Source organism: Notamacropus eugenii, chromosome 2, assembly GCF_028372415.1.
Source record: "Notamacropus eugenii isolate mMacEug1 chromosome 2, mMacEug1.pri_v2, whole genome shotgun sequence".
Lineage (NCBI taxonomy): Eukaryota > Metazoa > Chordata > Mammalia > Diprotodontia > Macropodidae > Notamacropus > Notamacropus eugenii.
Genome location: NC_092873.1, coordinates 102866576 through 102892968, shown reverse-complemented (window position 1 = coordinate 102892968; position 26393 = coordinate 102866576). Strand labels below are relative to the sequence as shown.

Genomic DNA, 26393 nt, shown 5'->3' with positions numbered 1-26393 from the left:
TCCCTATTATGTCTAGAATCAAATATAAATTTTTAAATAAATAAATAAAATTTTAAAGCTCTTCCCAACCTGGCCCCTTTTTACCTTTGTAGTCAGTTCTATATTACTCACCTCCACGTTATCTGTGGTCCAGCTATCCTGGCTTATTTGCTGTTCCTCACATATGATGCTCTGTTTCCCTTTTCTGTATCCTTTCACTGACTGTCCTTCTGGAATCCTGGAATCCTGGAATACATTCACCTCCTGGAATTCCAGATTTCCTTCAAGACTTAGCTGAAGCACCATGATGCATAAGGTCCCTCACTTTCTCCTCTCCAAACTTAGTGTCTTCTTTCTCAAGATTATCTTGCATTTGATTTGTATATGTATTGTATATATTTATATATGTGTTATCTCTCCTATTGTAATGTAAGCTCCTTGTGGGAACTTGTTGAATCCCAAGCACATAGTACCTAACACATGAGCACTATTATGTAACTAATACTTAATTCATCAGGGTTGTAGATTATGAAGAACAGAGAAAGATGGATTTGAAAGCTTTTCAAGGTCTTAGAAATCTTTCCTCTAAAGTAGGCCTTCACTGCCTCTTGGCCCTTGGGCCACTTGCAGCTCATCAAAGGATTTTGGATGACTCGGAGAAAAACATGGAGGAAAACATCCTGAAGTCCTTTGATGGCTGCATGCGACCTGTGGGCTGCAGGTTGTGCAGACCTGTTCTAAAGTCACCCTTATTTGAAAATACACTAATATAGTTGAGGCATGACAGATATACTGCCTGACAGGCAATAATATCAAAATTATAGAACCTTAGGACTAGAAGGGAATGTAGAAGTCATCTAGTCTATCCCCAGTTTTATAACAGGTAACAAAATTAAGACTGCCATTGTGAAAAGTATGATGTTAGAACAGTTATATGTTGTAGGATTGTAGTTTATCCTGAAACTCATTATAATAACAATAGCTCAGTTAAATAGTGTGCTAAATATAAATTGTAAAGCATCATATAACTGTGAACTATTATGTTAAAGTAATATTATCTCCTTTACCAATGATGAAACTAAGACTCACAGAGATTCAGTTGTGAATCTAGTAATTGTAAAAAGCCAGAACTCAGTTCCAAATCTTCTAACCCCAAAATCTAGTGCTCTTTCCACTCATCATACAACCTCTCTTACTTATGAAATCCTTCTCCTGGTTGGTATATATCTTTCCAAGCATCTTCCCAGATACTTCTGAAAACACTTAACATTCTCTTAATTTGCTTATGTGCCCACAATGAATTTACAAATTTTCATTTTCTATATTATCTTGAAGAGTGTGATCCAATCTACTTTGCATGAAATGTAGATCCATCCTATTGGTTAAACCAGACCCAATTTTCTTCTATTGATTAGGTTATTAATATTGAAGGAATTCCTGAAGAAGGGAAATTTCAGACTGCCCCTTTGGCCCTACACACTGTGATTACAACTTTCATTGTTTGGTCATAATGAGTATAAGTTGTATAAATGTTTCCTGAGTCAATTCTTTACTTTTTCATACCTTGAAAATGACTACATGCTGTGAACAGATGACAAGCTTGATAATTGAGGTAATTAGCAAGAAAGTTTCACCTGGGAGTAAACATATAATATTCTATGGCTTGCTGCTAGTGAATTTATTACCAATGAAAAGTGGTGACATTTGGCAAGTTCTGTATTTATGAAACAACGGCACCTCCTGTATGGGTTTCTCATTTGTTTGCCTGGAGAAGTCATACTTAGGTCAAGATCATAGTTGGTATCTCTCTGCCGCATTCATTTCTTCATCTGCATAAATTCTCCCCTTTCCCCCCTACCTCCAAATTATCACTTAGTACCTATTGTGGTAGTTTAAATGCCATGGTAAATGGGAACTGGATTAAGAATATTTTTAATGTTATGATTTCATTTTTCAATAGAGATATTGCAAATCAAGATAAAAATACATTTTAACCTGATATGATAACTTCAAAGACTTCTGTCTAATTTATTGGTATGATTGATTCTCAAACATAACTAAGTTATTTGATCAGAGGTTTTATCACTTAAGCTCCACATAGTATTAAAACCTACCCCTTAAGACTTAAGGCTTAAGAGAGCCCTCCCCCATCCCCCAATGAGAATAGCATGGAGTTTAACCTAATAAAACCTACTCTTAATTTTCTTTTAACTAGAATTTAAAAGTGATATCCTTGGGGTAGAAGGAAAAACACAACTGAAATTTAGAATTCAGAATTAAAAATATATACATTTTAAACTTTTTCAGGGACCTTAGATATCATCTAACCTAATCTTTTCATATTATAGATAAGGAAACTGAAGTCCAGAGGAAAAAAAGTGCCTTGCCCAGGGTCACACAGCAAGTTAGTGGCTAGCTAGAAGCCAGTGTTCTTGGTACTAGGCATTCCTTCATTTTGTCAGGGTTCATTTACTATTAAGGAGTATTTGCCATATGAATTTGGTACTTCCATTTTGAATTTATGGTACTTTAGTTGTCTAAATTAAGCAGTACAATTTTAGTTGTTCTTTTTCAAACTTTAGTTTTGCTGAATCTTGACTTGGGAAAGGTGTCAAAAGCTTGAAATGATGCTGCTGCTAATTTAACCCTATATACATTAGGATATGTTTGATTAATCTATGTGTACATTTGTATCTAATGTGCTTTTTACCTAGAATCGACCATTTCTAGTCCTTCATGGTCATAGGACATTGCTGGACTGTATTGGTCAAAAGAGTCCAAAGGATAGGAGTTATGTTGCCTTTTACTTGAACATATTTAATTTTGGCAAAGCAGTTTTAGCCAGTGAGAAGTGATGTTTTTGTGAAGCAATTTTTTTTCCTGACAGCCACACAATTTAAGAAATGAAAATAGCAAGAGATAGTAAACTACTTTTGAGATCTTGTACAACAAATGTAGTGGTGCTTTTTATCCATGGAACTGTGAGTACTGGATTCAATAAAAGAGGACCTGGGGTCAGCTCTGCCTTTGGGGTTAATTATGTCTTTGACTTGAGCAAATACCTAAACTCTCAGGACTCAATTTATCCTCATTTGTAGAATGATGAGGTTGAATTACATAATCTTGAAGGTCCTATCAGCTATCTAATCTGTGATCCTATATTCCAGGAACTAAATCTTTAATCATTTACTTAAAGGTTACTCTGTCTTCATAGAGGAATTCCAAAGATGTTTGTTGACTTAAATTTCATAAAAACACTTGATTTGTGTGAAATCCATATTTTTATCTCTGTAGTACTTTTGTTTTGATGATAGGTGGAGGAGTTAACTCAACTTTGTATTGTGAAACTGAAATCATCTTTTTAAATGGAAAATAAAAATATATAAAATTGCTTTTTATCTTTGTTGAGATGTATCCGCCCAAAGTTACAAGTTGTGTTTCTTTTTAGGTTGTGGATTAAAAGAAATCTAATGAATCTGTAATAATATGGAACAAAATGAAGATGGGTAAGAAATTTGCTCATATACTAATTTTTGTTTTAGAAGTCAGAAAAAATGCTCCCAGTTAAGAATATGTGTGTGTCCAAAAGATGGTTTGGGTTGGTATAGAAAAAGGATTAGGTGTTAGATACTATTCTCCTTTCCTCAGTCTTCTTATACTTCTCACCTTCTTGTACTTATGCATCCCCCTCTTTCTTATACTTTCCTACATCAATTTTTAAGTGATACAGATTAAGTTAGGCCAATAAGGAAACATACATAGCCCAGCAGGAGATTTCTCTCCATTCAGTAAGCATTTATTAAACACCTGCTGTTTGTTGTGCAGCTTGTTAAGTACTAAGGGTACAAACAAAGGCAAAAATCATTCCCCTCCTTTTAAGAAGCTCACTGTCTTAATGGGGGAGACAAACTGCTACTAACTATGTACAAAAAAGATATATACAGAGTAAATTGGAAATTATCTCTCAGGGAAGGCACTAAGGTTTAAAAAGAAAAGATTTGGGAAAGGCTTCTTGAAGAACGTTGAATGTTAGTTGATATTTGCAGAAAGCCAGACAATATAGGAGGTGGAGATGAGGAAGGAGAAAGTTCCAGGCAAAGGGTGTAACCATTGAAAATTCCAGGGATCAGGAGATAGGCTGTCTTAGAATGCCAGAGGCCATTTTCTCTGAATTACAGAGTATATGGAAGGGAATAAAGTGTAAGAAGACTGGAAAAGTAAGAAAGGGTCAGGTTATGCAGAGCTTTTAAGCCAAATGGAGGACTTTATATTTGACCTTATAGGTGATAGTAAGCCACTGGAGTTTAATAATTAGGGGAATGATTTGGTCAGCTCTTCATTTTAGGAAAATCATTGTGAGTACTGAGTAGTAGATGGACTGGAGTGGGGAAAGACTTGAGGCAGGAGGACCAGTCAACAGGCTGTATAGCAGTAGTCCTGAGAGTAAGGTGATAAGGACTTGCACCAGGAGAGTGGCAGGGTCAGAAGAAAGAAGGGGTCTTATTGTGAGATGTGATGATGGTAGGATCAACCAACAGAGTTTAGCAACTGATTGGATATGAGGGGTGAGAGAATAAGGGGGAGCTGAGGATTAAATTTAGGTTGCAAGCCTGGATGGTAGAATAGTGGTTCCCCTAAAAGTAATAAGGAAATTAGAAAAAAGGAGGGTTTTGGGGAAAAGTTAGTCAGTTCAGTTTTTGGCAGATGTTTAAGATATCTACAGGACGTTCAACCCCAGGTTCCTAATAGAGAATTGGGGGTTCAGAACAGGAGAGAGATTAGGGCTGGATAAATAGATCTGAGAATCATCAGTGTAGAGATGATAATTGAAGGCATGGGAACTGATGAGATCAGCAAGTGAAATAGAGTAGAGGGAGAAGACTAGATGGTCCAGGACAGTCTTGGGGCATACCTACAGTCAGACGGTGTAATCTAGATGAAGATCCAGCAGAGAATATGAGGAGGAGCAGTCAGACAGATAGGAAGAGAACCAAGAGCAATGACACAGAAGGCTAGAGAGAAGAGAGTGTCAGAGGCTGTAGGAAGATCAATAAGGAAGAAGACTGAGAAGGGACCATTAGAAATCATTGGTAACTAGGGAAAGAGTAGTCCATTGAATGATAAACTTGGAACCCAGACTTCAAAGAATAAGAGAAAAGGAAGTGGAAACACCCAGTGTAGACCACCTTCTCCAAGAGTTTAGCTATGACAAGGAAGAAAGCTATAGGATAACAGCAAGGATGAATAGACAAATCAAGAGAAAGTTTTTGCGGGTGAAGGAGACATGAGGGTATTTATAGGCAGTAGAGAAGCAACCAGGAGACTTTATTGAAGATTAGTGAGAGAGTAGAATGATAGAAGGGGCAATCTGCTGGAAAGACAGTGTGGAACAGGGTCCCTTATGCAGGTAGAGAAGTTTGTCTTGGCAGGGAAAAGGGCCATGTCTTTTTGTGAGACAAGTGAAGGAGAGATTAGCAGAAGGCATCTGAATGATGTGAGATGAAGGGGAAAGGAGAAGTTCTCAGCAAATGGTCTCAGTTTTTTCAGTGAAATAGGCAAGGTGGGGAGGGATGGGAGAAGGAGGGGGAGAAAATTTAAAACTTATGAAAGTGATTGCTGAAAACTGAAAACAAATTAATAAAAAAAACAAATAAAATTAAATTTAAAAAAGAAATGAGGCAAGGTTCTCAGTTGAGAGGGTGGGGGAAGGGAAAGCTATGGGAGGGTTGAGAAGGGATGAAAAGGCTTGGAAGAGCTGCTGTGGAGAGTAGGATAGTGAATTAGTAAAGGAAGTGTAAAAGGATTTGCCCTGCCATAGTGAAGGGGCAGTTGGGATTTTGTAACAAATTTGTAACATAATTTTGTAATTTTCCCCAGTTTCATTCATTCAGTAGTATTTGAGTAGGAGAAAAGGAGGTGGGTGTGTGAATAATCCAAGGCTGAAGGTTGATAAGGGAAGATCTTCTGTAATTGGATACAGGGACATGGAACTGGGGAGGAAGGAGATAATGTAGATGAACTGATTCACCAAAAGGTCAAGATGGGTAGCATAGCTAGTGTAGGGTTTATGGCCACTTTGGTTGGGGAATGCAAGGCAGAAGAAGTAGGAATGACTAAAGAGATTATGATCAGATAAAGGAATTTTGAGTTCACAAGCAAAGAAGTAGAACACAATTGTAGTTGATGTCAAGATTTGTCTTGTGACCATCTCTGTGTGGAGCTGAGGTGGGGTAGAAGAGTACTGGAATATAGGAAATTAGTAAATGGAGGAATTGGGAGGTTAGGTTGTTTGAGGGAGTATTGATATGTATGTTAAAGAGTGAGGACAGGGGTTAGGAAAGAGACTATGAGCCAGACTGAACTCTTTGCAGAAGAAAGTAGAGTGACCTGGTGGTCAGTAGACAACAGCAACCAGAATCTTGATTGAGTAATAAATATTAACTGAATGAACCTCAAAGGAGGAGAGGTTATGAGAGTGTTGGTAGAAGAGAGCTGGAAGTCTTTGGATGGAATATAGGAGCAGTCAGTTTCAGACACAGAGAATGGTGTTTGAATAGTGGCATCTGGGGAATTCCAAATCACTGGGATAAAGAGAGTATTATGACTGGGTGGAGTTGCTAATTATTGAGAAATGAGTTTAGCTAGGTATGGATGCCTAGGCTTGAGTTGTCCAGAAACATCAAACTGTGTATCATGTGTAGCTGGGAGAAAGGGAAGCAGTAGGTGTCCAAATAGAGGCAAGGCAACTACTGTGGAGCTGTGTGAAGTGGAGAGGGTATTTTAGTGAAAGAATTGGCTGCTTAACTTGGCTAGGATGTCCCTCTCTTTCCTAGGGAGGCACACTTGTTACTGAGTTGTGAATGATCAGAAAGGATTGGACTCAGTTCTTCAAGAAGACTCAGTCTGGGTAAGGTGGATGTAGGGGACTGAAGAAGAGCAAGGATTAAGCTGGAAGAAAAAAATGGGGTCTTTGGAATTAATAGTGTGTTTTTCCCCCAGTTCTCATACCATAAAGTATCCTATTCTGCGAATCTTAGTCTACTGAGCAAATACAGAATAGACCAGAATTTAAGCAAACTATTCCACAAAAGTCCAATGAAAAGTTCCAGACAAGGCTAAGTTAGTTAGCATTTACGGATTATAGAATTTAGCACTTGGAGAAGGATATCTCTAGAGAAGTATACCTGGTCCAAACTCCTCATTTTACAGATTCAGTTCAGCTCACCATCAGTTATTGAACACCAAACTGTGACACAAAAGCACTATGGTAGACAATGGAGATACAAAAACAAAAAGGAAACCTCTCAAAGAATTCATTCTACTGGAAATATGCAGTATGTACACATCTAAATAAGATGGAGAGATAATTAAAAACTTAAAGAGATTAAATACTGAAGTCTTTCAGAGATTAAGTAACTTGCAGTTGTATAGGTGGTATGTGCAAATTATGGTTTTTTGCAAGTCTTGTCTTAGAGTATCATCAAGAATCAAACCAAACAAGGACTATTTTGCCTGTCTTTCTAATTCCGATAGTCTGTGCTTAATAAATAAATGCTTGTTGGGTGAGCGATTGATCTATTTGTTTGTTTACGTTTTTATACCCCCTGCATTTCTCAAGGTCTCCCTCTTTCACCCCCTCCCAAGGAGCCATTTCCTATAATTAAGAATTTTTTTAAAAGACAGGTTATCAAAATTTAACACATAAAGAAGTCTGACAATATATGTAGTGGGTATGGGACATGTATATGTGTGTGAGACACCCATAGTTTTCTACCTCTGCAAAAAGGGAGAGGGTGGCTTCATGTTTCATTTAGGGGGTGGGGTTTGAACTTGGTCATAATTTCACTGCATTAAGTTTCGATTGTTTTCTTGTCATTCTGTCCATTTATATTGTTATAGTTCTTGCATATATTATTTTCTTCATTCTTCTTATTCACTTTGCATCAGTCCTTGCATGCAAATCTTCTAATATTTTTCTGTATTCATTAATCACCTTTGCTTATAGAACATTAACATTCCATTACATCCATGTGTACTATAGCTTCTTTAGCCAATTCCCAACTGGTGGATATCCGCTTTATTTCCAGTTCTTGCTAGTACGAAAAGTGCTCCTACAAATATTTTGTTGTGCATTGGGCATTTTTGCGGTATATATCCCAAGTAGTGGGAGCTCCAAGTGAAAAGATATTGACATTTTAATGATTTTATTAGTGTAATTCCGTATTAATTTTCAGAATGGTTTATCTCTAGCTCCACCAGAAATGCATTGGTGTGCCTGTCTTTCCAGAGAACCTTCAATATTGACTTTTCCTATCTTTTGTCATCTTTGATAATTTTCTGAGTTTGAGGTGATATTTCAGGCTTCTTTTCATTTGCTTTTATTTCATTATTAGTGATTTAGAACATTGTTGTAGTTTCTAAGTTTGTTATTCTTCCTTTGAAGACTGTTTTTCATATTCTTTGATATCTTATCTTTTGGGGAGTGGATTCTGGTCTTAAATATTTCTGTTACATTGCGTATATATCTTGAACTTCAGAGCTTTCTCAGAGATATTTGATATAAAATGTTTTTACATTAGCAAGATATTCTTTTGATTTCAAGCTACATCTCTACATGTTTTTAGAATGTGTGTGAAAATAGATTTAAGTACTTACAAATCTTATGATATGTATTATATTGTGTTTGGAGTATATAGATATGCATGAATACTCACTTTTGCCAGGGTTATTTTCCTTTCCCTGTAGAATTCACTGTTTGTGTCTGAGTGGTTGGACTATTTGTAACATGGCCAGTATAGCGGTCTATTATTTTGTAAGAGATCTTGGACTGTTCTTTCATCTGGTCTTTGAAGGACAGGACTTTTCTGATTGCTCTTGGATTGTTCACTTACACAGTGACATGAAGAAATCTTTGAGACTGAATTGCTATCTATTTTCTACAAGGCCTTTTCTGTAATTTACAAATACTTTTTATGCAGGGATGGCAGTCAGTTTCTTACTGTATAAGTAATTACTGTGATTATTTCAGACAAGGCAATGACAGTCTATTTTCTGTATTGTCTTTTTCAATCCTGGATCACTGGATCATCTTGTGTTTTCTATTTAGATTATTAACTGAGCATTTGTTTTATCTACTGTGTCAACTGTAATTTTTTTTTAGATTAGGTTAAAAAGTCTTGTAATGCTTTGCCAAAAAGGATCTGAATTTAAACCAGAAAGGAAAACTGGAGGTTGTGCAAGAAATAACATTTTAAGTTACCTGTTGTTTTTTTTTTAATTATTATTCCATTTGTGGAAAGAAAAGTTTGAGGGCATATGACTGCTTAAGTATAGGAAGGACATTGAAAAAGCACTAAGATAATTTGTGTAATTTGTTTTATTATTAACAGAATATGTATGATAAAACATTTGTTGTAGAAATCACCAATAGTAGCTGTGGAATAGAGATTCATGTTCAGAAGTAAAGTGTATATATTTGAAGATTAACTTTGCACTGCTATACGTAGAAACACACAACTGAAAAGATAAAACTGTGTAAGCATTTAGAACTGATAACTAATTGAAGATTGTTTTCTTATTCTGTTGAATAGCATTTGAATGACTGTTAGCCAAAGGTACATTTAGAACTGAAAGGTAAGGAGAAAGGCAACTACCAAATCTTATAATTAAAACATTACTTCTAAGTTATAGTCTAAAATTAAAATGTACACTTACAATCGATATTTATATAAGAACTGGAAGCAGTTACAATGTCATGGGTGTCATTCTAGTGTCTGTCTTAGAGTCAGAGAGAAACATTGCTTTTCCCACTCTTCAAAGAGAAATTCATTTCCTTTTGAAATAAAGTAAACCACAAAGAGTATAACCCACCTTTAAAACAACAACAAAAAAAGTACACTAATAAAATGCCATGTTTTCTTCTGTGTTTTTAACAGAATTGAATTGAGTATGGCTGTGTAGGAATAATTGTAACTTCTTTCACATTTAAACAAACCTTGTTATTTAATTTGGGGAAATCCAATGTTAATGAAAGGTAGAAATCAGTCATTTTTAGTACAAAGTTAGGAAGTTTGAACAAGTGAAAATTAGAGATATGCATTTTGTTAAGAAATGAAAAATTTGTGAGTTTTAGGTAGCAATTTTACAATGTTCTATTATAACTAATGTTTTGAGATAATTTGATGTGGGGTTCACATATCTGAAACTTTAAAAAGTTCATCATTAGAAAGAATTGTTCCTTTTCATTCCTCATTCAGCCTGACAAACAGCTAGCTATTTATCCATAGTGAGGAAATGATTTATGTTGAGGAAGCAGAAACAAACATAGATTTAGTTTATTTTACTGCTTCTGTACCTTTTGTGGGGAAAAGTAGACTGATAAAAGTGTTTTGTGAATTGAGAAGTTTGAGATTTTTTTTTACTTTAATTCTAAGCATGAAGAAATTTGAATGTAGCAAACATTGCAAATATCTGTAATGTGAATAGCTAAACTAGTAATAAAGATATTCTAGTCCAAAGTGATTATATTAAGGAACATCCACTGGATATGCAGTAGGAAGTAGTTTTTAAAATAATTTTTAAAATTATTATAAAATAATTACTTATTTTTAGTTTTCAACATTTACTTCCATAAGATTTTGAGTCTTGAATTATCTCCCCCAACCTCTCCTCCCCTCTATCCAAGACAGTGTGCAATCTGATATAGGCTCTATTTATACATTCATATTAAACGTATTTTCACATTAATCATGATGTAAAGAAGAATTAGAACTAATGGGAAGAACCATGAGAAAGGAGAAATAAAACAAAGCAACAAAAGAAAAGGAGAGCAAATAGTATTCTTTCATCTGCATTCAGACTCCAAAGTTATTTCTCTGAATGTAGGGAGCATTTTCCATTTTGAAGTTGTCTTAGATCCTTGCATTGCTGACAAGAGCTAAGTCATATCAAGGTTGGTCATCTAACAGTGTGGCTGTTACTGTGTACAATGTTCTTCTGGTTCTGCTCATTTCATTCAGCATCAGTTCATATAACTCTTTCCAGGTTCGTCTGAAGTCCACCTGCTCATCATTTCTTATGGATCAATAGTATTCCTTTTCATTCGTTTATCACAACTTATTCAGCCATTCCCTATCTGATGGACATTCCCTCAATTTCCAATGCTTTGGCCACCACAAAAAGGGCTGCTATAAATATTTTTGTACATGTGAGTCTTTTTCCCGTTTTTATGATTTCTTCGGGATATAAAAGTAGAAGTGGTATTGCTGGGTGAAAGGGTATGCACAATTTTATAGCCTTTGGGCATATTTCCAAATTGCTCTCCAGAATAGTTGAATCAGTTCACTTAACAATGATTAGTGTTCCAATTTTCCCACATCCTCTCCAACATTTATCATATTCCTATTTTGTCATGTTAGTCAATCTGATAGGTGTGGTGTAGTATCATAGAGTGGTTTTGATTTGTATTTCTCTAATCAATAGTGATTTAGAGCATTTTTTCATATGACTATAGATAGTTTTAATGTCTTTCTCTGAAAACTACCTATTCATATCCTTTGACCATTTATCAACTGGGGAATGACTTGTATTCTTGTAAATTTGACTCAGTTCTCTATATATTTTAGAAATGAGACCTTTTTCAGAGACACTGGTTGTAAAAATTGTTTCCCAGCTTTCTGCTTCCCTTCTCATCTTGGTTGCATTGGCTTTGTGCAGAAACTTTTCAATTTAAGCTAATCAAAATCATCCATTTTGCATTTCATAATGTTCTCTATCTGCTTTGGTCATAAATTCTTCCCTTCTCCATAGACCTGACAAGTAAACTATTCCTTGCTATCCTAGTTTGCTTATAGTATCACTCTTTATATCTAAATCATATATCCATTTTGACTTTTTTCTTGATACAGGGTATAAGATGTTGGTTTATGCCTAGTTTCTACCATACTATTTTCCAGTTTTCCCAGCAGTTTTTGTTAAGTAGTGAGTTCTTATCCCAGAAGGTAGAGTCTTTGGATTTATCAAATAGTTGATTACTGTAGTCAATGACTATTGTGTCTTACATACCTAACCTGTTCCACTGCTCCATCATTCTATTTCTTAGCCAGTACCAAGTAATTTTGATGATTGCTGCTTTATAATGCAAGTTAAGATCTGGTATAGCTAGGCTACCTTCCCTTGCATTTCTTTTCATTAATTCCCTTAATATTCTGGACCTTTTGTTCTTTGAGATTAATTTTGTTTTTACTAGTTGTATAAAGTAATTTTTAATAGTTTGATTGGCCTGGCACTGACTAAGTAATTTAATTTAGATAGAATTGTCATTTTTATTAGTTTGGCCTACCCATGAGCACCTGATATGTTTCCAGTTATTTAGATCTGACTTTATTTGTGTGAACAGTGTTTTATAATTGTGTTCATATATTTCCTGGGTTTGTTTTTGCAGGTAGATTCCCAAATATTTTATAATGTCTACAGTACTTAATGGAATTTCTCTTTCTATCTCTTGCTGTTGGGCTTTATTATTAATATACAGAAATGTCAATGATTCTGTAGGTTTATACCTTGCAACTTTGCTAAAGTTGTTCATTATTTCAAGTAATTTTTCACTTGATTCTCTAGGATTCTCTGAGTATACCGCTGTATCATATGCAAAGAGTGATAACTTTGTTTCTTCTTTGCCTGTTCTAATTCCTTCAGATTCTTTTTCTTGTTCCTAAAGCTGACATTTCTAATACCATATTGAAAAATAGTGGTGATAATGGACATCCTTATTTCATCCCTGATCTTATTGGAAATGCTTCTAGTTTATCCCCATTACATATAATGCTTGCCGATGGTTTTAGGTAGATGCTACTTACCATTTTAAGGAAGACTCCATTTATTCCTATACTCTCTAGTATTTTTAATAGGAATGGGTGTTATAGTTTGTCAAATGCTTTTTCAGCATCTATTGAGATAATCATATGATTTCCATTAGTTTTATTGTTAATATGATCAGTTATACTGATAATTTTCCTAATATTGAACTAGCCCTGCATTCCTGGTATAAATCCTAGTGTATTAGTGTCATAGTGTATTTTCCTCAAGATAAGTTATTATAATCTCTTTACTAATATATTATTTAAAATTTTTGCTTCTATATTCATTAGGTAAATTGGTCTATAATTTTCTTTCTGTGTTTTGGTTCTTCCTGGTTTAGGTATTAGCAACATATTTGTGTCCTAAAAAGAATTTGGTAGGGACTCCTTCTTTGCATATTTTCCCAAATAGTTTATATTGTATTGGAATTAATTGTTCTTTAAATGTTTGATAGAATTCATTTGTAAATCCATCTGACCCTGGAGATTTTTATTTACATGCTTTATTTTCTTTTCTGTTATTTGGGGTGATTTATATTTTTGTAAATAATTATCCATTTCACTAAGATTGTGAAATTTATGGAAATACTGTTGGGCAAAATAGCTCCTAATTGTTGTTTTGATTTCCTCTGCTTTGGTGGTGAATTCACCCTTTTTGTTTTTCATTATGGTGATTTGGTTTTCCTCCTCTTTTAAATCAAATTAACTAAGGTTTATCTATTTTATGTGTTTTTTTTCATAAAACCAGTTCTTGGTTTTATTTATTAGTTCAATAGTTTTCTTAATTTCAATTTTATTAATCCCTCCTCTGGTTTTCAGAATTTCTAATTTACTATTTAATTAGGGATTTTTAATTTGTTCTTTTTCCGGCTTTTTCAGTTGTATGCCCAATTCATTGGTCTTTTCTTTCTCTATTTAATTCCTGTAAGTATTTAGAGATATGACTGCTTTTGCTGCATCCTGTAAGTGTTGGTATGTTGTCTCATTTTTTGTCATTCTCTTGAATGAAGTTATTGATTGTTTATATGGTTTGTTGTTTGACCCATTCATTCTTTAGGATTATATTGTTTAGTTTCCAATTAGTTTTTAGTCTATCTTTCCATGGCCCTTTATTATGTGTAATTTTTATTGCATCATGATCTGGGAAGGATGCATTTAATCTTTCTGCGTTGGACTGTGATGTTTTCATGCCTTAAAACATGGTCAATTTTTGTGTAGGTGCCACATACCACTAAGAAAAAGGTATATCCCTTTCTATTGCCATACAATTTTCTCCAGAGGTCAATGATATCTAACTTTTCCAAAATTCTATTGATCTCTTCAATTTCTTTCTTGTTTATGTTATGTTTAGACTTATCCAGTTCTGAAAGGTAGAGGTTGAGATCTCACACTAATATAGTTTTGCTGTTTCTTCTTGTAACTCCATTAACTTCTTCACTAAGAATCTGGATGCTGTACCACTTGGTTTAGTAATGATATTATTTCATTGTCTATGGTACCTTTTAGTAGGTTGTAGTTTCCTTCCTTATCACTTTTAATTACATCTGTTTTTGCTTTTACTTTGTCTGATTGCTACCTCTGCTTTTTGAATTTTAGCTGAAGCATAACATTCTATTCCAGCCTTTACCCTGTGTGTATCCCTCTGCTTCATACGTGTTTCTTGTAGACAACATATTGTAGGATTATGTTTCATAATCCACTGTGCTGTCCACTTCCATTTTATGGTAGAGTTCATCCCATTGATATTGATAGTTATGATTACTATCTGTATCTTTTTCTTCATCCTATTTCTCTCCTTTTATGCTTTTCTGTCTTCTTTCTCCCTTTCTCTTCTCACCACAGTTTTGCTTTCAGCCACTGCCTCCCTCAGTCTGCCCTCCCTTCTCTCAGCCCCCTCTTTTTTCTTTCCCCTTTCCCCTCCTACTTCCTGTAGGGTAGGTTAGATTTCTATACCTAACTGATTGTTATTCCCTCTTTGAGCCAAATCTGATGAGAGCAAGGTTCAAACAATGTTCATCTCCCTCCTTTCTTTTCCTCTCCTGTGATAGGTTTTTATGCCTTTTCTTGTGATATAATTCACCCTTTTCTGCCTCCTCCTTTCTTCTTCTCCCATTACAGCCTCTTTTCACCACTTAGACTTTTTATCATCAAATCAAAGTCAACTTATACCTATGCCCTCTATTTATGTATATGCCTTTTAAATGGAGTAATAATGACATAGTTCTCAAGAGTTACAAGTGTCATCTTCCGTTGTAGGAATGTAAACAGTTTGCATGTTATTTTTTTCTTTTTTGTTTACCTTTTTATTTTCCTTTTGAGTCTTGTATTTGAAGATCAAATTTTCTGTTGATTTCTGGCCTTTTCATTAGGAAGGTTTGGAAGTCTGCTATTTCATTAAATGTCCATCCACTCCCTTGAAAGATTATGCTCAGTTTTGCTGGGTAGTTGACTTTGCCTTATAGAATATTGTATTCCATACCCTCTGATCTTTTAATATAGAAGCTGCAAGCTCCTACATAACTCTGACTGTGATTCCATCATATTTAAATTATTTCTTTCTGGCTACTTAACAGTATTTTCTCTTTGACCTTTGAAATTTACTATAATATTCCTTGTCATTTTCAATTTGGGATCAATTTGAGATCTCATTCAGGAGGTGATCAGGAGGAGGATTCTTTCAATGACTATTTTACCTTTTGGTTCTAGGACCTTAAGGCAGTTTTCCTTGATGATTTCCTGAAAGATGCGGCCCAGGCTCTTTTCTTCATCATGGTTTTCAGGTAGACCAATAATTTTTAATTTGTTTCTCCTGGATCTATTTTCCAGGTCAATTCTCTTACCAATGAGGTATTTTACTTCTTTTATTTTTTCATTCTTTTGTTTCCATGTGACTTATTCTTGACATCTCATAGAATCATTAGCTTCTACTTTCCCAGTTCTAATTTTTAATGATTTGTTTTCTTCTATTAGATTTTGTACATCCTTTTCCATTTGGCCTTTTTAATGAGTTCTTCTCAGAGGGTAGAGCCAAGATGGCTTCCTAAAAGCAGGGACTTGCTTGAGCTCTCCCCCAAATTCTTCCAAATACCTGCAAAAAAATGACTCTAAACAAATTCTAGAGCAGCAGAACCCACAAAATGAGAGTGAAACAACATTTTCAGCCCACAACAACCTTGCTGATTGACAAGAAGGGTCTGTTGTACCAGTTTGAGATAGGAGTGCAGTCGAGCACAAAATGGTCCAGCACCAACCAGGCCTTCCAGGAAACCCTGAACAAGGCTCAGGGGGCTGAATTGCTGATAGTTGTGACAATTTCCTGGCTTCTCAACCCACAAACTCCAAAACAGCTTAGAAGGTCAGTAGGAAAGTCTGTCAGACCTAGGTGAGAGAGGATCATGGTATGACCCCAACCCTGGGGCAGCTGTGGAGGTAGTGGCAGCAGCAGTGGCTGCTTCTGGAGCTCTCAGCCCACAGACAATGCAGGGATCAAATGGCTGATCAGAGGGGGATTTCAGGGATCTCTTTGCTGGCAGTGAGACAGGATTCTCTTGCTTTGCTTGTGTTTGGATCTATGTCACAGTCCTGGATGGTGGTCCTGAGGTAAGGAGGAGTGTTGGTGTGGCGGGACTTGTGCTGGCATTGGAGAGGGAATGCTCTTCACAGTTCTAAGGCAGAAAAGAGTGCTTGTGGTCACTCATAGACCAGACCACAGGCTAGGAGAAGAGTAAACACCTCTTCTTCCATCATAACCACTTTGGAAAAACTGAAAATTTACAGGTCCCTAGAAGTATCTCTGAAAACAGCGGCACAAACCCCCTGAAGCTTGAGACAGTACATCCTCCACATTGGAAGCAAGAGTCCTAAAGGTTAAAAAATCAAGTGATTGGCTTGGAAAATGAGCAAACAGCAGAAAAAAACCTCAGACTATTGAATCTTACTTTGGTGACAAAGAAGATCAAAACATATGACCAAAAGAAGACATCAAAGTCAAAGTTCCTACACTCAAAGCCTCCAAGAAGAATATGAATTGGTCACAGGCCATGGAAGAGCTCAGAAAGGATTTCAAATCAAGTAAGGAGAAGTAAAGGAAAAATTGAGAAGAGAAATGAGAATGAGGCAAGAGTACCATGAAAAATGCATCAACCGCTTGCTAAAGCAATATTATTGCCCCCAAAATACTGAGAAAATAACACCTTAAAAATAGACTAACTGAAATGGCAAAAGGGTTCCAAAAAGACAGTGAGGAGAAGAATGCCTTAAAAAGCAAAACTGGTCAAATGGAAAAAGGAGGTTCAAAAACTCACTGAAGAAAATAATTCCTTAAAAATTAGAATGGAACAAATGGAAATTAATGCCTCTATGAGAAATCAAGAAATTATAAAACAAAACCAAAAGAATGAAAAAATAGAAGACAATGTGAAGTATCTCACTGGAAAAACCACTGACTTGGAAAATAGATCCATGAGAGATAATTTAAAAATTATTGGACTACCTGAAAGCCATGATGAATAAAAGAGCATGGACAGCATTTTTCAAGAAAGTATCAAGGAAAACTGCTCTTTCTAGAGCCAGAGGATAAAATAGAAATGGAAAGAATCCCCTGATCATCTCCTTAAAGAGATCCCAAAAGAAAATTCCCAGGAATATTATAGCCAAATTTCAGAGTTCTCAGGTCAAGAAGAAAATGTTGGAAGTATCCAGAAACAATTCAAGTATTGGAAACACAATAGGGTTAACATAGGATTTAGCATCTTCTACATTAAGGGATCAGAAGGCTTGGAATATGTTATTCCAGAGGTTAAAGGAACTAAGATTAAAACAAAGAATCACCTACTCAGCAAAGCTGAGTATAATCCTTCAGGGGGGAAAAATGAAAATTCAATGAAATAAAGACCATTCAAGCATTCTTGATGAAAAGACCAGAGCTGAATAGAAAATTTGACTTTCAAATGCAAGACTCAAGAGAAACATGAAATGTTAAGTAGGAAGGATAAATCATAAGGGACTTAGTAAAGTTGTACTGTTTACATTCCTACATGGAAAGATGATATTTGTAACTCAGGAGACCTTCCTTAGTATTAGGGTGGTTGGAAAGAATAGATAGATAGATAGATAGATAGATAGATAGATAGATAGATAGATAGATAGATAGCACAGGGTGAGTTGAATATGAAAAAATTAAGGTGTAAGAGATGAATGTATTGGGATAAAGAGAAAAAGGGAGAGATAGAATGAGGTAAATTACCTCACATAAAAGAGGCAAGTAAAAACTTTTACAGTGGAGGGGAAGAAGGAGGAGGTGAGGGAATAAATGAATCTCACTCTCATTGGATTTGGTTTAAGGAGGGAATAACATGCACACTCAATTGGATATGGAAATCTGTCTTACCCTATAGGAAAGTAGGAAGGAAGGGGATGGGGGGGGGGGAATGACAGAAGGGAGGGCAGATTGGAGGAGGGGGTTATCAGAAGCAAACACTTTTTTAAAAAAATTTATTTATTCAACTTTTAACATTCATTTTCACAAAATTTTGGGTTCCAAATTTTCTCCCCATTTGTCCCCTCCCCCCACCCCAAAACACCAAACATTCTAATTGCCCCTATCACCAATCTGCCCTCTCTTCTATCATCCCTTCCTTCCCTTGTCCCCATCTTCTCTTTTGTCCTGTAGGGCCAGATAACTTTCTATACCCCATTACCTGTATTTCTTATTTCCTAGTAGCAAGAACAGTACTCAACAGTTGTTCCTAAGACTTTGAGTTCCAACTTCTCTTCATCCCTCCCTCCCCACCCATTCCCTTTCGGAAGGCAAGCAATTCAATATAGGCCATATCTGTGTAGTTTTGCAAATGACTTCCATAATAGTCGTGTTGTGTAAGACTAAATATATTTCCCTCCATCCTATCCTGCCCCCCATTTCTTCTATTCTCTCTTTTGATCCTATCCCTCCCCAAGAGTGCTGACTTCAAATTGCTCCCTCCTTCCATTGCCCTCCCTTCCATCATCCCCCAACCCTGCTTCCCCACTTTCCTGTATTGTAAGATAGGTTTTCATACCAAAATGAGTGTGCATTTTATTCCTTCCTTTAGTCGAATGTGATGAGTAAACTTCATGTTTTTCTCTCACCTCCCCTCTTTATCCCTCCACTAAAAAGTTTTTTGCTTGCCTCTTTTATGAGAGATAATTTGCCCCATTCCATTTCTCCCTTTCTTCTCCCAATATATTTCTCTCTCATTGCTTAATTTCATTTTTTTAAGATATGATCCCATCCTATTCCATTCACTCTGTGCTCTCTGTCTCTGTGTGTGTGTGTGTGTGTGTAATCCCACCAACTACCCAGATACTGAAAAGTTTCAAGAGTTACAAATATTGTCTTTCCATGTAGGAATGTAAGCAGTTCAACTTTAATAAGTCCTTTATGACTTCTCTTTGCTATTTACCTTTTCATGCTTCTCTTCATTTTTGTGTTTGAAAGTCATATTTTCTTTTCAGCTCTGGTCTTTTCATCAAGAATGCTTGAAAGTCCTCTATTTCATTGAAAGACCATTTTTTCCCCTGAAGTATTATACTCAGTTTTTCTGGGTAGGTGATTCTTGGTTTTAGTGCTAGTTCCTTTGACTTCTGGAATATCATATTCCATGCCCTTCCATCCCTTAATGTAGAAGCTGCTAGATCTTGTGTTATCCTGATTGTATTTCCACAATACTTGAATTGTTTGTTTCTAGCTGCTTGAAATATTTTCTCCTTGACCAGGGAACTCTGGAATTTGGCCACAATGTTCCTAGGAGTTTCTCTTTTTGGATCTCTTTTAGGTGGTGATCAGTGGATTCCTTGAATACTTATTTTGCCCTCTGGCAGAAGCAAACACTTTTGATAAGGAACAGGGTCAAAGAAGAGAGTAGAATAAATAGGGGGAGTGGAATTGGATGGAAGGAAATATAGTTAGTCTTTCACAACATGATTATTATGAAAGTGTTTTGCATGACTACACATGTATAACCTATATCAAATTGCCTTCTGAATGATGGTGAGTGGGAAGGGAGGAAAGGAGGAAGGAGAGAATTTGGAACTTGAAGTTTTAAAAATGAATGTTAAAAATTGTTCTTACATGCAACTGGGAAAGAAGATTTATAGGCAATGGTGTATTTAACTCTATCTTGCCCTACAAGAAAATAGAGGAGGTAAGGGATAAGAGAAGGGTAGGACAGGGGGTGATAGAAGGGAGGGCAGATTGGGGGATCAGATAAGCACACTGTCTTTGGGTGGGGGAAGGGGAGAGATGGGTAGAAAATTTTGTATTCAAAAATCTTATAGAAGTCAATGCTGAAAACTAAAAATAAATTAATAAAAATAAAAAATAGAGAATTTCTTCTCTTCAGTAAGTTTTTGGACCTCCTTTTCCATTTGGCCAATTCTACTTTTTAAGGACTTCTTTTCTACAGTCAATTTTTGTTCTTCCTTTGCCAAGCTATTGACTGTCTTGTATACCTCTCATTTTTTCCCCAACTTTTCTTCTACCTCTCTTATTTGACTTTTAAAATCCTTCTTGAGCTTTTCCGAGAAGGCTTTTTGGGCTTGAGGCCAGTTCATATTCTACTTTGAGGTGAACAGGAGTATATTGACAATCTTGTCCTCTTCTCGATTTATGCTTCAATCTTCTCTGCCTCCGTAATAAGAGTCTATGGTCATTGTCTCTGTTTTTTGCTCATGGTGTTTTTTAATTCCTGGCATTTAGAGTTGAGCACTCCTGCTGAAGCACAGGTGTGCTGACCCAAGCGTCTTGTACTAGGAGCCTGGGACCTGGTCTCTGGCTTTGTGTACTGGGGCCTCAGGTGCTGGCAGCTGGAGGCTTTTGGGTCTGGCAACTTACCTGGTGCTACCTGGGGTCAGCAACACTGGAGCTTTCTAGGTGGGAAATCTGGCATCTGGGAGATGTCTACTCACCTGGGCCTTACCCTCAGATGTTTGGCTCCTGCTCACCTGGGCCTTGCACTCAAATGTTTGACTGCTGGAGGATATCTGCCAGCCTGGAGCTGTGTCTCCTGGAATTGTGCTTCCTAGAGTTGTGCTGAAGCATTGGGAGATTTGACTGCTGGAGAAGGGCAGTGCACATGGTGGTTTTCCGAACTGGTGTCTACCAGTTACCCTGCCCATGCTGGGGCATTTGGGGGATCCTGGTATTGACACTTTCCTGTTCCACCATCCTGGGACTCAGGATCTCCCCCTAGTTTGCTGAGGTGGAGTTTCCTATTTGCTTACTGGGATGCCAGCGAGGTGGTGCAGTGGATAGAGCACCAGTGCAGGAGTCAAAAGGACTTGAGTTCAAATCTCACCTCAGACACTTGACACTCACTAGCTATGTGACCTTGGGCAAATCACTTAACCCCAGTTGCCTCATCCTGGGTCATCTCCAGTCATCCTGATGAATATCTGGTCACTGGATTCAGATGACTCTGGAGGAGAAGTGAGGCTGGTGACCTGCACAGCCCTCCTTCACTCAAAACAAAGTCAAGTGCAAGTCATGTCATCATTTCTCCGATGGCATGGTCTTCTTTGGCAGCGAAGGACAAACATACACTGGGATGCCTCCTGTCTTATACGGCTTCCCCTCCCCCAGAGCAAGAGGGGCCTTTCCCAGTAATCTCACAAGCTTCCTGGGCTACAAGACTGCTGCACTCCATCTTTCTGCTGGTTTAGCTGTTCCAGGGTTTTTCCTGGGGTGATGTTTTCTGGGTTTTCAGAGGTCATTTAGGGAGGGTGAGAGTGACTTTCTTCTTACTCCGCCTTCTTGGCTTCCAGAAAAAAATTTGTTTATATACCATAAGAGTCCAGTACCTTGCAGCAAATGTCCAACAAGGAGGGCCTAGTGCATGCCAAAATGTCACGATGTTCTCTCTTAATAGATTGAGTAAACTATGGAGTGCAGTACAGTGCCATACCACAAACTCAATTCTTACTAGCCCTGTAGCATCTTCAACTAACACTGTATCCTCCCGAAATGACTGAAATTACCCTTTTGGGATATGGCTAGACCTGAATAACCTAAAATTGCCGCAGAAATTACCCTTCAGATTGAGGCCAGTTGTGGAGTACATAAGCCCTGTTTGTCATTCAGTACTCATAGAAATTCTGATGAATTTCAGCAATAGGATACCTTCAGCCCAGAGTAGAATCTCCTTTGATCCCTCCTGACACTGAGGAAAACCCCCATATTAATCACTCTATCATTGAGGTGAGTAGGTAGCACATTCTAGACATTGATGATGACTAGTGCAAAGACACAAGGTTGAAAATGGAGTATCATGTGTGAAGAATGATAAACCATCAGTCCCTAGAGGAATGCAGAGTATGGGTAGGGGAGTAATATATAAAAAGATAGGAAACATAAGTTTGGGGCCAAGTTGCAAAGTGCTTTAAAAGCTAAACAGAAGACTTTATATTTTTATCGTATACATAGAGAACCATTGGCAATAGAGAACCATTGAAGTTTATTGAGTAGAGTGATAACTTGATGAGATATGTGCTTTATGAAAATCTATTTAATAGCTTATATGGAGGCTGAACTGGAATGGGGAGAGACAGAGCAGGAGAGATCAATTGGGAAGCTGTTACAGTAGCCTAGGTGAAAGATGATGAGGGCCTTAACTAGTATGGTGGCAATGTGAGTGGAAGATCTGGAGAAAGGGAGAAATGACTGGTGAGAAATCCAAACCAACAGCAAAAGAGGCATAAGATACTCAAGAAGGGCAAGAGATATAGAAACAGAAGACTAGAGAAAATCAATGGAACCCAGGGAAGATGTTTAGGAGGGCAGTCAGTGGTCAGGTCTGAGTAAAGGAAAGAGGGAATGGGGAGGTGAGTATAGGATGGGGTAAGGATATGACAGGATTCAGACTGGAATATGGAGGGAGGAGGGCAAGGGAGAAAGTGAGATGGCAAGCAACTGGATTAGTTAGTTAAGCAAAATAGCTCATGTTTACATAGTACATAATTTATAATTCTTCTATGAGATAGGTAATACAAATATCGTTATCCCATTTTATTGATAAGAAAACTAAGGCTCAAAAGGAATTAAACAGCCGAATGACACAGAAGATAAAACACTGGGCTTAAAAAGTCAAGAAGACAAGATGTGAGTTCAAATTCAGCCTCAGACATTTACTAGTTCTGTGACCCTAGGCAAGTCATTTAACCTCTCTTTGCCTTTGTTTCCTTTTCTCTAAAATGGGGATAATAGCACATGACTCCCAGGATTGTTGTGAGAATCAAATTAGATAAAAATTGTAAAGTGCTTAGTACCGTACCTGGCACATAGTGAGTATCATATAAATGTTAGCTATTGTTATTGTTGTCATATCATAATTATTATTATTTTTGTCACTCTGTGTGGCAGTAAGAAATTGGAAATAAAGTGCTTATCAGAGAATGACTATACAAATTGTGGCATATTAATGTAATGGAATATAAGTTCATCAGGAGAAAAAAACATTTATGAAGAATTAAAAGAGACATGGGAAGATTGAAATGAAGTGTTTGTTGTAGAGCAAAGTAACAAAAACCAGGAGAACAATATTATAAGAACATCAACTAGAACAGTATTAAAGAGCAGTCTGATGAATTGTCTCTGTCTGAAGAATTAAATAAACAATAAAACCTGGCTCTTTCCTCAAAAGACAAGTGAGAGTCTACAGATGTAGAATGTTGCACACGTAGGGATGGTTTTATTCTTACGAAAGTATTCTAAGACCATGATCAGGAGCACAGAAATTCCTCTCACTCTGATCTCTAATCATCCCTTCTATCCCTATATCTCACTCCTGCTATATCTATTCTTTACCAGCAGATGGCCTTCAATCACTTTACCTTTCTGTTCTTGATTTCCTTGAGTAGAAGAGGAAACCCCTGTCCCCCAGTGGAATATAAGACAGGAATTGTCTCGCTTTTGTATTTGTATGTTCAATAACCTGCACATTGTCTGGTATTAAATTGTTTGTTGATTGATTGATTGACATATACCCAGTATTGTGATTACTGTATCTAAGGACACTACTCTAATAACTTTTTGCATAATTCCAAATTGTTTTTCAGAAGAGTTGGACCAATTCACAGCTCCAGTAACTGATTAGCATGCTTTCCCATAGTGTCTCCAACATTGATTGTTTCTGCTTTGGTGATTTGATAGATAATGAAATTTAAACCTCAGAATTACTTTAATTTGCATTTCTTATTAATGATTTGATATATTTTTCATATGGTATTGCATATCTTATATTCTTTATTTGAACAGTGGCAAAAAGTTGGTTATCATTGTCTGATTTCCAGTCAGATACCTGATCACTCTTTAGAATAATTCAACAGGGCATTATTGTGAAGTCTGCATCAATTGTCTTTGACACTTTCTCACTTTCATCACTCTTTTCTCTGTTCTTCAGCCCTGGAATCCCTTAACTATCCTGGTGGCCACCTTTCCTGAGTAATAAGGGCTTGATGTTATCACCTCTCAGAGGTAGTTTCAATTTTTTAGGGGACTTTGGAAAATATAAAGACCTGAGAACTCTTTATCTTCTGGTGAAGTTTTAGGTAATATGGTGATTAGAAAAATTATTTTTAGATGGCTGTTCTTCCTTCCTCAGATTATACTTTACAGACAATCCCACTTTCTCTTGTTGTGTTTAACCCATAAAACTCACCATGTAATCTAGCCCTCTTTATTTTATTTGTTATTAGGTACCTTTTCCTACTGTTTTTGTGATTTATTAAATTTTGTTTTGTTTTTAAAGTCATGCCAGTTTTGTCTAGTGGAAACTTTGCTTTTAAAAACAATTAATGGAAGCTGATTTTGAATTTGATATTAGCTTTTTTTTTTTTTAAGGGAAGAAGCTGTGTGTGGTATTTTCACTGCCTTGTGACTTACTTCCAAGTATCCTGTAATTTGTTTAATAGACTTTTATGCAGAGAGAGAGATTACCGAGCTCATTAGTTTGAGTTGAAAAATGACGACTTTGAAGGTTAGCAAATGTGATGATGGTCGTATTAGATTCTTGCTCACAAACAAGAATTCTGTCATCACTCACTGACTTTAATTTTATTCAAGTAAAGATGATTTTAGAATACCTTTCAGGATAAAAATAATACCTTTCAGGTATTGAATAATAATAATACCTTTCAGGATTGGAAATAAGCAAACACAAAACACTCAGAATTAATATCTAAAGCTTCATTCTAAAGTTGATATTTTAGAGAGGTATATTTTAATAAAACTTTACTGTTAGATGAATGATTTGGCTTTCCTTTCCCAAAAAGAAAGGAGCTCTGAACACTGGAATTGAAATTTCTGATCAATAAATAATTATTTTTAATCTTTTGAAATGCAATGGATAACTCACTAGCATAGTCTGTGAAAAAGACTAAAAGCTTCTTATTGATGAACTAGGCTTGAGAGGTAGTAAAGGTTCAGATATTAGGATGGTGGCAGTGAAAATAGAGAATGCTTAATTAAAGTCAAGAGATCATCAAATGTTTCCAAGAAGGAATTGGCAGGATTGACTAGTTTGGAGTCATGAGAGTGTGGTGGAATTTCTCAGATGTATTCATTCTTATTTACTCTCTTCTTTTTCCATTCTGGGCCTGGTTCATTGGACATTAGGCAAGACCACTGGCCTCTCCAAGACGTGTATATTCAGAGAGTACTCAACAAGAAACTAGTCAGACATGTCCTGATATAGGCAATATTCATTCTTTTAAAAGAAAATGTTTTATTAATAGCTTTTTTCTTACACTGCTATCACTTCAAAGTGATAGCTATCTCATGTCACTTTTTTCCATAACAAAAAAAAAAAGTACAGTTAAGCAAAATAAATTGAAATATTGGCCATATCTGACAGTATTGGCCCGCTGCCTTGATCCAAGTTCTGAAAACTTTCAGAGTTTATTGTGCTCACTGTGTAAATTGTTTTCCTGATTCTTCTCACTTTATTCCACATCATTTCACATAGATCTTTCCAGTTTTCTCTAAATTAGTCATTTCTATACTTTTTTCTTTTTAAAAAACTTTTATTGATATCTTCTGTTTTTACATTATCTTCTTTCCCCAACATGTCCTTCCTCCCACCTTCCCCACCCAGAGAGCCATTTCTTTTAATAAAGAATAAAAAAGAAAGAAAAAAGTATGTCATTAAAATGATGTATGCAATGTTTCATATATATAAAACATATATATATATACGTATATATGCACGTACAAATATAGTCCCCCTTTCTCTGCAAAAAAGAGGAGGTGCATTCTCTTGTCTTCATCAAGGCCAAGTTTGGTCATTATAATTACGCAGTGTTTAATTTCAATTTGTTAAGTGTGCCTTCTATTTACATTGTTGCAATCATTGTCTGTATTGTTATCTTGGTTCTGCTTACTTCACTTTGATTCATTCAAATTCATTCATTCAGATGAGGAAAATGATTTATACTGTAATAACAGCGTTGTAAAAACAGTTTTGAGAAATCTTAAAATTCTGATGAACTCAGATCAATCATAATTCTACAAGACTGATAATAAAAAAT

At 36.2% G+C, this 26393-nt stretch overlaps 1 protein-coding gene across 1 annotated transcript in view; it reads left to right on the top strand.

Annotated features, from left to right (window-relative positions):
• MED20 (mediator complex subunit 20) overlaps positions 1-26393 on the top strand; it is a 119913-nt gene that overhangs the window by 56547 nt on the left and 36973 nt on the right. Inside the window, exon 4 of the transcript XR_011974251.1 lies at positions 3428-3485. The gene's annotated coding sequence lies outside the window, so the exon portion shown is untranslated. The remainder of the gene's footprint in view (positions 1-3427; positions 3486-26393) is intronic.